The following is a 12167-nucleotide window of genomic DNA, read 5'->3' on the forward strand; positions in this document are numbered from 1 at the left end:
CCATTTGGGGTTTTCTTGGCAGAGATATTGGAGTGGTTTGCCATTTCCTTCTCCAGCTCATTTGACAGATGAGGAAACTGAGGCAAACTGGATTAAGTGACTTGCCCAGGGTCATAAAGCTGTCGTTTTACAGTTTGGGGTTTTCTTGGAGGAGATACCTGAGTGGCTTGCCATTTCCTTCTCCAGTTCATCTGACAGAGGAAACTGAGACAAACAGGGTTATAACATCCCTGAATATTTCTGCCATTGCATAATAGAGAAATGCTGGAGTCCAGCAGACAACCTTGTCTTCATTGGCACCTATAAGAGCATACTGACCAGCAACACTTGAAGGCAGAGGGAAAGGGCCAAGATCATTAATTGGTCCCATTTCACACATGGGAAAACTGAGTTATCAGAGAGAGAAGAGCTTCCCTTACCGTTACCACAAGATGCATCAGACCCTAGGGAGGGTTCAATGGAAAGAACCCTGGCTCTGAAGTCAGACTCCCAATTCTGATACTTACTATGTGATCTTGGACAAGTCACTTAAGGCACCCAGGCCTCCATTTCTTTAATTGTAAAATAAGGATGTTGGACTAGACACGGGTGGGAAATCCACACTAAATGGATCACAGACTCATAGATTCTGAATTGGAAGGGTCCACACCCCTCATCTCATCTCCCAGATGAGATGGATTCTATACTCCCTTTCCGCCCCATATCTGTGATCTTATGACCCACATCTATCCATATCAGAACTTTTTGTCTGCTCAATCTTCTGCCCTGTCCCCCTTCCTCGGGGCCTCTTCCCCCACCTGAGACTGTCCTAGCTTTAAGAGACACAGTTCAGCTGCCTCCTGCCTCCTTAACCTGGTGCCAGCTCCTCCCACATCCTCTCCACGAGTTAATAAGCTGACCCCACAGACCATTAAGGAGAGACCGGCAACAGACAAATGAAGGCCAGCCAGAGATAAACACATTTCAGGGGGACACCATCCTTCCTTCCTAACAAAAGGGCCCCAAATGGTTTTGAATGAGATTAAAAAGACCATGTCACTCGAATTCCCTTTGATGTATAAAGGGGAGGAAGGACGAAGGGGGGTTGCGAAACCACACACAGCCTTTGCTTCCCCTCCAATCTAATTGGAACCCAATTAAGTGAATAATTGTTACAAATGTAAAATTACCTTCCACCAACTTGTGGAAATGAGTTGCCAAGTCTGCATTCAAAATGAGCCTATTGGGCCTAGAGCATCACTCCTGCTTCCTCTCACCTTCCCGGCTGGCTGATGAGCCTCCCTCTGGCTTAGAGTATGCAGTCTAATGCAAAGCCTGCTATCTTGGCAGCCCTGGCTCTGCCTCTGTCTGTCACCTTGCCACCCTCCATCCCCAACCATGAGTTGACCCACAGAACCTTCCCAGTCCACAGCTGGGAAGTAGCTCCCAAGAGGTCATCTGGTCCAGCCACCTGCCTTAGTTCTATGCAGTGCACCCCTAGAGCATCCCTGAGGGAAAGAGACACAGAGATATGTACCCAGATGGTATATACCTGGGAAAGAACCCCTTGGGAAGGCCCTGGGGTTACTAAGAGGTTCTAGAAGGGGCAAGGAATAAGGTGCTCAGTAGGTAGAGAAGATGATGGGGGTAAGGAGAGAAGAGGATGAGCATGTACAGTATCGGGATTTACACAGTGAGAATAGATTAGTGGACAGTCACAATAGGGGACTTCCTAGATCCCACTTATACAGTTCAGGGCAGCAGTAAGTGGGGCTAACGTCCATCAACTGACTAATGTCCAGTGACAAACATCAATTAATCATTTGGGCCGGAACACACAAATTCTCAGTGTCATGCTTGGTTTATGCAACTCATGGTGGCTGTTCTTATTAGGGGCTGGTAGCGCATCCAGAAGAAATTGACTGAGCCCAGCATATATACACATGTATATACACATATACAGATATGGATATGGATACACACACATATACACAAACCGAGAGAGAGAGAGAGAAGAGAGAAAGAGAGAGGAGAGAGCAGAGAGACAGAGAGAGAAAGAGAGAGAGAAACAGAGAGAGAAAAGAGAGAAAGAGTGAAGAGAGAGAGGGAGAGAGAGAAGAGAGAGAGGAGAGAAAGAGACAAGAGTGAGAAGGGACAGACAGATACAGACAGACAGAAAGAGAGAATACAGGCAGCCCCAAACTTACAAATGCCTCATTTCTAAATGACCCATGAATCCAAATACTGACACTCCCACCACTGGAATTTTCTTCTCTCCCCCTCCAGCTGCCCCATGCTGCTGTCTTGAGAACATCTGTGACAAGCACTTTCATAGAAACCAGGGCTTCAGAAGTTAAGAATGGCGGAAGGAAAGAAGCTATGAAAAGTAGGAACAGCTGAGGAAAGCTGATCTCAGAAGCTAATTCTTAGGTGGAGCTAGACTGCATGCCTGCTGAGTGGGCATCCTGCCCAAAACATCTCCCTTGACATTATCAGAGTTTTTTCCTTCCCTTTTTTTGCCCTGCCTGGATTTCTTACAATGAGAGATTTATGTGGGATCACAAGTCTCCTCTTTTAAATTGCCGAGTCCCTACAGGAGGAAATGTGTAACCAGTCACCCACACTTTAGCATGAATTAATATAATCAATAATTTACCTCCTGAGATCAATTGTGCTGAGGGAATGGGAATTTTTTATGGTAGAGAGAGGAAAAGGAGGTCATTTTGACCATAGAACTATTTAGTATTTGATCAGGCTTGGGTAAAGTTTCATAGTTTGGATATTAAGGGATAGAAATGGACTTCTATACTACAGGATGGAACCTTATAGAGCACCTCTTCCAAATTCCCTTGTTTTATAGGGAAGGAACCTGGGACTCTGCAGATGAAGTGATTTACTAGGAAGCATCATAGAATCATAGACCTAGAGCTGGAAGAGGCCACAGGGGCAAGCTGGTCCAAACTTCTTCATTTTATAGATGGGTATTCTGAAGCATGGGGAGGTCAAGTGATTTGACCACAGTCACACCAGCAAGTTTCAAAGATAGGATCTGAACCCAGGTCTTCTGACTCCAGAGCCAGTGAGCGTTCTTTCCACTACACCACACTCACTCACAAGTCTTCACTCCTGTCCCCCCAACTGTTACTTTCTGCTATATTATGCTCTTCTTGGGGCTTAGGGTAACACAAGGGTACTTTGTGCCTAAGGAAGAAGGATGCTGGGCAGGGGTTCTTAGTTGGTTTTGTTTAAATCATGGACTCCTTTGGCAGTCTAGGGAAGCCTTCAGACCCCTTCCCAGAACAATATTTTTACATGCAAAAAAATGCATAGGATTACAAAGGAAATCAATTATATTGAAATACAATTATTACGTTTTTAAATGTTCAGACTCCAGGTTAAGGATCCCTGCTGCTGAATAAGAGTGGGTTGCAGAAATAGCAAATTTTTTTATTTAATTTTTTTTCACTTAATAAAAATCTGTTTTCTTTGCCACCCACCTCCATCACTGACTGGAAACAAAGAGAAAAACGAAAAACAAAATCCTTGTAACAAACATGCTTAATTTCTACATTGGTTGCACCAAAAATGTATATTTTATTTTGCACACTCACCCCCACCCCAGGCCATCCCTCCTCTGTCAGGAGCTGGGTAGAATGCTTCATTGTGGGTCCCCTGGAATTGTGGTTGGCCACTACATTGATCAGAGATCTTAAGTCTAAGTTGTTTGTCCTCGCAATACTATTATTATTGTATATATACCTTGTTCTCCTGGTTCTGCTCACTCTACTCTGAATCAGTTCATATGAATCTTCCTATATTTCTCCGAAATCCTCCCTTTCATAATTTCATGTAGCATAATATTATTCCATTATAGTCATATAATGTTCATGTGTTCTGCCATTCCCCAATTGATGAGTATTCCCTTAGGTTTGTCCTCCCAAGGACAAGTTTTAAAGATGAACTTTGCCTGTTTAAAGGTTTTGCTGACAGCCCTGAATCTAGGGAATGGGGAGGACACTTCTTCCTCCACTTGAAGGCCTTGACTAACAGACAAGCTTCAGCTATTGCTGCAAAATGGGCAGATCTCAGGCTAGTGCTATAGTACTCTATTAAATCTCTACTACTTTCCCTCAAGAAATATACATCAAAATCTATCATTTCACTGGTATAGACACTACCTCCTTCAAGACACCTCACATCCCGCTAAGATTTGGTCTTGGAGAGTTGCTGTGGCCCAAAGCTTCATGGCCTTGAGCTACCTTGGGATGAAACCTCTCTGGACATAGTTCTAGTCTGGTGCTTGGCCAACAATTCATCACTGGGCCTGTACTTGAAGGCTTCCAACTTGAGCAGTCATATCCGATTTTCCATTTTATTTGAATAACCTTGGAGAGCCCAAGGTTATCATGTCCATGTTATGACAAGGCACCAGAGGAGGATGTGAGTGGAAGGTTTATTGGACTGTATACTATGGATTAAATATGCTTTTCCTAAGACCTTAATCACCATTTATAGCATTGTTGCTATGAGTTGTTGGGCCAGATAACCTCTAAAGTTCCTCCCATCTCTAAATTTCCAGGATTTTTTGAATATCTGTTCCAAAATTCCATTCCAGCTGACTTACTCATGGACTCTTGGAACATGACCCATTCCTAAGTTTACAGGGAGGTGTCTTGGCTGAGTGAATCAAAGACTGGCCTTGGAGTCAGGAAAACCAGAGCTCAGGTCCCTCCTCAGCCACATACCCCCTGATACCCTAGACAAGTATCTTAGCCTTTCCATACTCCCAGATGACTCTTCCAACTCTGTATATGGCAAAATCAGTATTAATCTACATTGACAGAGGGAGTTTCCTCATTGGGAGCTCGGGATGCCTATGAAAGCATAGATATGGTCCATACTAAATTAGAGAAAGAACCATCAAAGATAAATTGGGATGGGAGCAGGTAGATGGCCCAGTGGATAGAGCACTGGCCCTGGAGTCGGGAGGACCAGAGTTCACATCAGACACTTACTAGCTGTGTGACCCTGGGAAGTCACTTAACCCCAGTTACACTGGCCCCTCCCTGACAAAAAAAGAAAGATAAATTGCCTTAGGCAAAAGAAAGAAATTCTCACTTTTCCTCCCCTATCTGGTTTGAGATTAGGAGCTTAGAATACAGTAGGGGAAATGAAAGGGGATAGGGAAGGGGTGTGTGTATTATATATGTATGAGATATATATGTATGTACACAGATATACATTTATCTATCTACCTATCTACCTACCTACCTAACTTATCTGTCTGTCTATCTAGTTGTTCTCAAAGGTCCCTTCCAAACTACCTCTAGTCTCTGGATTTTTTCAGTAGAGAGATCTGAAGCTGGAAGGCCTTCAGAGGCCAACCAGCCCAGCCTTCTTACTTTATGGATAAGGAAACTGAGGCCCAGAGAGGTTAAGTCACTTGGACAGGGTCAAGCAGGTAATAAACCATCAGAGGCAGGATTTTTAATCCATGTTCTCATTCATCGCCAGCATTCCTCCCAGGCATCTAGGTGAGACAGGCTGTCAAATAGAAAACAATGAGTCATTAATTAGCTAAAACTGTCTGAGAGACAACTGCAGTCACAGGACCTCAGGATCAAAGATTTAGAGCTACAAGGGAACTCAGCTTTCATCTTGTCCAACTGTCTCATTTCACAAATAAAAGACTCTGAGGAAGGAAACAAGCATTTATTAAGTACCTACTGTGTACCAGGCACAGTGCTAAGTGCTTTACAAGTATTATGTCATTTGCTCCTCACAACAACCCTGAGAGGTAGGAGCTATTACTATCCCCATTCTTCAGTTGAGGAAACTGAGGCAGACAATGGTTAAGTGACTTTCTCAGTAAATATCTGAGGTTGGATTTGAGTTCAGATTTTCCTGACTCCAAGTCCACTCTCTATTCACTGCACCACCTAACTGCCTCTGACTGAGAGTCAGAGACTTCCCCAGGGTCACATAGGTAGTAATTGGCAGTCGGGATCTGAGCTCAATCCTCTGAGTCCAAGCTCCACAAGCAGCTGATACTGCTCTGGAAGGTCAGCTGAGGCTCCAGAAAGTTTCTTGTTTATTAGCACAGCCAGATGGCTGTGAGACGCTGAGCATGCAAATCAAGCTCCTGGCAGTCCTAGAATTCACTTCCTGAGTCCCAGAGTGCCCGAGTCTTCTGGTTCCTCAGCTCCAGTTCCTCCCCTCCCATTCCCTTCCCTCCCCTCCCCTCCCCTCCCCTCCTCTCCCCTCCCCTCCTCTCCCCTTCCCTCCCCTCCCCTCCCCTTCCCTCCCCTCCCCTCCCCTCCCCTCCCCTTGCCCTCCTCTCCCCTTCCCTTCCCTTCCCTTTCTTTCCTCTTCTTTCTTTTTCTATATCCCCTCTGATTGGGCATTCTCACTCAGGGCTCTACTCCACCTCTGGTCAGAACTCTAGAAAAGCATTGGCCTCGATTGATCAGCCATTGTCATCCTCAGAGCAAGAGCCTATGTTTGTTTGCAAGCAGAGCCCTCATTCCTAAGCCTGATGGACAAACCGCATCCAGGGGCTGAGGCTCCTCTGGGATGGAAGAGAGAATCAAGAAGCGAAGAGATGGGAGGCACATCGATACAAGGTCAAAGCAGAGATCCAAGGCACCGTCTGCTAAGGGAACAAATTCCTATACTTGGTGACTGGAGTTGAATGTCACCTCTTATGCCAGAGAATAAGGGGTCATCTACCCCTTCCCATCTCACCTAATTAAAGACAGTTGTGTTCTGGGGCAGGGGAGGTTTTCACCCTAGAAAAGTCAAGAAGGGGAATTTGACCATTGAGGTTGGAAATAACAAAGAGCTAGCCCAATCTATGGGCAGTGGTTGGAGAATATGGTGCATGAACACAGTCAGACTCTATAGAACACAGGCTTCTTGAGGACTGTGTCCCTGGTGCCCAGCACAGAATCGGCACCTAAATGTTTGTGGACAGATGGCTTGATTCAGGGGAGGACTTTCAGTTATTGGGGACTGTTGACCAGTTGATGATCCTGAAGCTTAGGCAGCCTGAACCCCAGGTTTGGATCTGCCACTTGTTTACTGTAGACAAACCACTTGCCCTCTCTGGGCCTCAGCCTTCTCCTTTGTGAAATGAAGGGTTAAGGCTAAGCGATCACTAGAAGTCCCTTCCAGTTCCAATTTTCTGTGGATTTGTGATTCTCAGATCACACCCACTCAAACTCCCAGGGTACCAAGATAGCCACGGTTGTCAGGTTATTAATACTAGCCTCCTGACCTTTTCAGCTCTAGCAGGGAGTGTGTGTGTGTGTGTGTGTGTGTGTGTGTGTGTGTGTGTGTGTGTGTGTGTGTGTGTGTTTGTTGAGGGGGAGTTGGAGGAACCTGGGCTCCTGGAAGTCATTCTTCCTATGGTCTGGGCCTCTTGGCGAATAGGCTGGGAGGCCTGGAAGAGCTTCCTATGACCTTCATCCTACTCCTTTCTCCATCAAGGTTCATTTACTCCTCCTTGCCAATAGGAACTATTTCCTTTTTGTCTCTGTATCCCCAATATGTTGCATACAGTAGGTGCTTAATAAACGTTCACTGAACTGAATAATCACCGCTGTCATTTATCTAGCGATTTCAGGTTTGCCTAGGGCTTTGCAGATATGATCATCTGAGGTTAGAAGAGGTGCTACTGTTATCCCCACCTTACAAATGAGGATGCTGGGGTGGATCCCAGAGCTAGTGACTAGAAGAGTCCAGATTTGAATACTGGTCATTCTGACTCCAAACCCAATGCTTCTTTCTCTGAGTCCTGGTGCTGGGAGAGGAAGGTAAGGAAGCCCAGGCCCGGCACGTGTTGAGTAAGAGGAGATTGAGAAGATGGCCCCAAGGGGCTCAGAGCCAGGCCTTAAAGGAGAGGGGAAAGGGGCAAGGATGAGAGTGGGGGGTCTGTTCATTCCCTGTTCTCCACCACAGGGATGACAGTGATTAAAGACAGCATGGGCCCAGGTTGTTCTCAGCCCTCCCTGACACTAATTTAGGTCACAATTAGGCCAATTTGTCTCTGTCAGTTGAAGTTCCTCCCCTCTAATGACTCCAGCCCCTTCAGAGGCCTCCAGAGGAAGGAGGAAGGGAGGAGGCTATCACTCCTGCTCTTAATTCCCTCTTTTTTCCACCCTGCCTGCCCATGAGTCTCCCATCACCAAGCTCACCCAGCCAATCAGTCTGGGCCTGGTAGGGATGAAGAGGCCGAAAAAAAGGACCCCAGCCAAGGTTGAGAAATATCATCTACCTGGCATTCACGCCCCCAGTTATCTCACTTCAGATATTTTCGCATAGTGCTTGTCAGTCAGTCAAAAAAGCATTTATTAAGCACTTACTGTGTGCTACTAAGGACTTATTCTGTGCTAAACACTGGGGATACAAAGAAAAGTCTCTTCCCCCAAAAAGCTCACATCCTAAATGGCAGAGATAACATGCAAACAGACATGGACAAATAGGATAGAGACAGAATGAATTGGAGGGAATCTCAGAGGGAAGGCCCTAAGATAAGCATTTATTAAGTGCCTACTGGGCGCCAGGCACTGTGCTAAGTCTGGGGATATAAAGAAAGGAAAAATCAGTCCCTGCCCTCAAGGAGGTTTCAGTCTAATGGAGAAGAATGCATATAATAAATATGAGTAGATAGAAGTCAGTCTCCAGAGGAAGGCACTGGGGGAGGGAGAGGACAGGAGGAGAAGAGGCAATGGGAAAGATTTCCCACAGAAGTTGGGATCTGGGCTGTCTTGAAGGAACCAAATGGAGAGGTAAGGAGCCTGAGCATTCCAAGCATGGGTAGGGGGAGTGTAGACAAAGACCGGAGATGGGTATGATGTACTATCGAGTCTAAGGAATTACAAGTGGAAATAATCTTGGAAGTAATAGGGAGCCCCTGTAGCTCCTTGAGCAGGGGGTGGTGACATGATCAGATCTACACTTTTGAAAAATAATCTTGGTAGCGGGACAGAGGATGAATCAGAGTGGGGCCAGACTGGAGACTTTTCCTTGAAGGATGAGGCTCTTGGTTAGATGATTGGAGTTAAACTGGATAACTATATTTGTAGGTAATTATGGGTATTCCTCCAATACTCTGCCCTAAGCCTCCTTTTCTACCTTCTCTCTCTTGGTGATCTCTCCTGCTCGAATGGGTTTAATGACTGTCTTTACCTAATGTATACTTCAATGGAAAAACACCAACTTTGGAACTAGAGGATTCAAGTTTTTGTCTCAGCTGCCAATGTAACCTCCCAGGAAAACATTTCACCTCTAAGGTCTTTTTACGGCGCAGGGAAATAGACTAGATGAACCTTGTGGTCCTCATCAGCTCTAAATCTGTGATTATAAGATTAATAATATAGTCATAATCCAATTAAAAATTACCTCCAGATAGGATCATAGATCTAGAGCTGGTAGAGACCTCAGAGGTCAAAGGTCCTCTGACTTTTTTTTTATTTTTATTTTTTTATTTATATTTTTTCTATTTTTTATTTTTTTTTCTTTTTAGATGAGGAAAACAAGCCTGGAAGAGAAATGACTCATCCGAGGGCACAGAGCTAGAATGTGGCAGAGTTGGGATTTGAACCAAAATCCTCTGACTTCGGATGTAGCAATATTATATATGGGAAGAAATTATTCCTTCCTTACTGTGTGTGGGTTGAGTCTTGCCAGCTAATGGTTCTGAAAATCTTGACCCCAGATGTCAGTGAGTAGGACCAGAAGGGCCACCAGCTTATAAATGGAAGAGGAAGTGGGATCTGGGTTTAGGTGAGACCAGGAAGAAAATACAAGGTGAGGTAGGTGACAGAAGGGCATAGTTCATCCACAAAGCTTCAGCTGGTCTCCATGTCACTCATTTCTGTCCTTTGTTTCATTCGACCTGAATTCCCTTAATGGCTAGCAAATTCCTTTTGGAAAACCTTCAACCTTTGTCTTAGGTGTAATTGAAGGGAGGGAAGGAAGGGTGTCCATTTTGAAGCCAAAAGAACCCAGGGAAATCCCAGCAACCAGACATGTTTGGCAGCCATGGTGGTAAGATACAGAATGGTGGGACCCCAGGAGCTGCAGGTTGCTGGACAGTACAGATTTAGTACATTCAAAACATAAAATAAAATCCCCCCGCATGGATTTGGGTATTTCTCTTTCTTGGTAGGGAGCATGTAGGTGGCGCAATGTACGTGGCATAGAGTCAGGAAGCCTCATCTTCCTAAGTTCAAATCCAGCCTCAGACACTTCCTAGCTGTGTGATCCCAGGCAAGCCACTCAACCCTGTTTGCTTCACTTTCCTCATCTGTAAAAGGAGCTGGAGAAGGAAATGGCAAACCACGGCAGTATCTTTGCCAAGAAAACCCCAAATGAGGTCATGAAGAGTCAGACACGGCTGAAAAATGACTGAACCACAGTAACAACAGCTTTCTTGCCAAAGTCTCTTTCTTCCCCATTCTTTGCAGGCAACAGGGACCTCTAACTTCTAAAGGTCATTCCTTATCCCCAGGCCCCAGGAAGCTCTAGAACTTTTCTAGTCCCCTAATCCATGTCTAACCAGTTTGTTCAGACTTCCCTGAGGGCAAAACGGTACAGGGTCAGAGCAAATGAACTGGCTTTTAAGGCCTCCTCCAATATGGAAATTTTGTGATTCTGTGAAATCAACACAGAGCTGTCTCTCTGTCTTTGCCAAGTGGTACAGAACATCCCCATCCCTCAAATCAAGCCAACTTCTGGTGGGAAGCTAAAATTAGATCGATCCATGAGTATCACACCGGAGAGAGTGGCAGGGGACAGGTCTTTAAGATAATAGCCTTGAATGTGTTTGCAACAAAACACATAGAAAATCACTTCCATGAAACATTTCTTCCTGTCACAAAGGCTTAATCTCCCCTTCCCCGAGATCTGTCTTGCTTGGAGAGCTCTTTTTGAGATAGAGGAGAGTTGGAAGGTGGGATTTAAAAAGGGGGGGGATCTTAGGATCATAGATTTAGGACTGGAAGGACCCCAAAGTCCATCTAATCTCTTAGTTTTATTGATAAAGGAACTGAGGCCCAAGAAGGTTGGCAGGAGTGTGCTGGAGCCAGCTGGAACTGGCTGGCAAGAGCTGATTGTTAACTTTTCAGTGAGAACATTTACAGCTCAGAAATCACCAAATGCTACACATCAGGACTTGGTTTATTGCTTTGTTGGTTATCTAGATTAAGATGTGATGGAGAAATCCAGCACTTTCTTAATGTTAGTATTGCGCAAATTAAACTGTATTTTTTTTTGGAGAGTTGATTAGTAAACATTTACCAGCACATCCCTGGATTTGCCCTAGTAGCAGCAGAAGTGAGATTTGAACTCAAGATCTCTAATCCTAGAGGCGATCATTTTTTCTACTGTAGAATAGCATGCTGGAGGAGAGCCTTAAATCCTGCTCTTATATGTTCCCACCCACATAGGAGCTGTCTTTCAGAATAGATTGCCATGTGTCTTCCAGGGCTGGCAAGGTGGGAAAGAATATATAGGGAAGGAATATGATACCACCCAACTCAGGGGTGGGGAACCTGCAGCCTAGAGGCCACATGCAGCCTTCTAGGTCCTTGGGCATGGCCTTTTGACTGAGACTAAGTTTTATATAACAAATCCTTTTATTAAGGGGATTTGTTCTGTGAAGTTTGGATTCAGTCGAAGGGCCACACTTGAGGACCTAGAGGGCCACATGTGCCCTTGTGGCCAAAGGTTCCCATCCCTGACCCAACCCTTTCTGGAAATGGAGACCCTTCTCATTTTACAGCCAAGGAAATTGTAACTTAGCAGAGAGGAAGTGACTTTCCCAAGGTCACCCAGCTAGGAAGGAGTAATGCTGGCACTCTCAAAGTTGGAAGCAATTTGGTGGCCCTTAGAGTGCCGGGCTAGGAGTCCAGAAGACCCGAGTTCAAACCCAGGTTCAGACATTTCCTATTTGTGTCACTAAGTAAGTCACTTAACCTCTGCCTGCCTTTCCTCAACTGTAAAATGGGAGTAATACCTCCCAAGCTTGTTGTAAGGATCAAGTAAAATGATATCTGTAAAGTGCTTCGCCTAGCACCTGGCGCACAGTAGGCACTTATTAAATGCTTGAGCCCTTCTCAGCTCCCTTTCCCACTCCTGTTTCCAGTGTGGCTGATGAGACGGCTGGCAATATAAACCCAGATGCC

Source organism: Trichosurus vulpecula, chromosome 7, assembly GCF_011100635.1.
Source record: "Trichosurus vulpecula isolate mTriVul1 chromosome 7, mTriVul1.pri, whole genome shotgun sequence".
NCBI classification, from domain to species: domain Eukaryota; kingdom Metazoa; phylum Chordata; class Mammalia; order Diprotodontia; family Phalangeridae; genus Trichosurus; species Trichosurus vulpecula.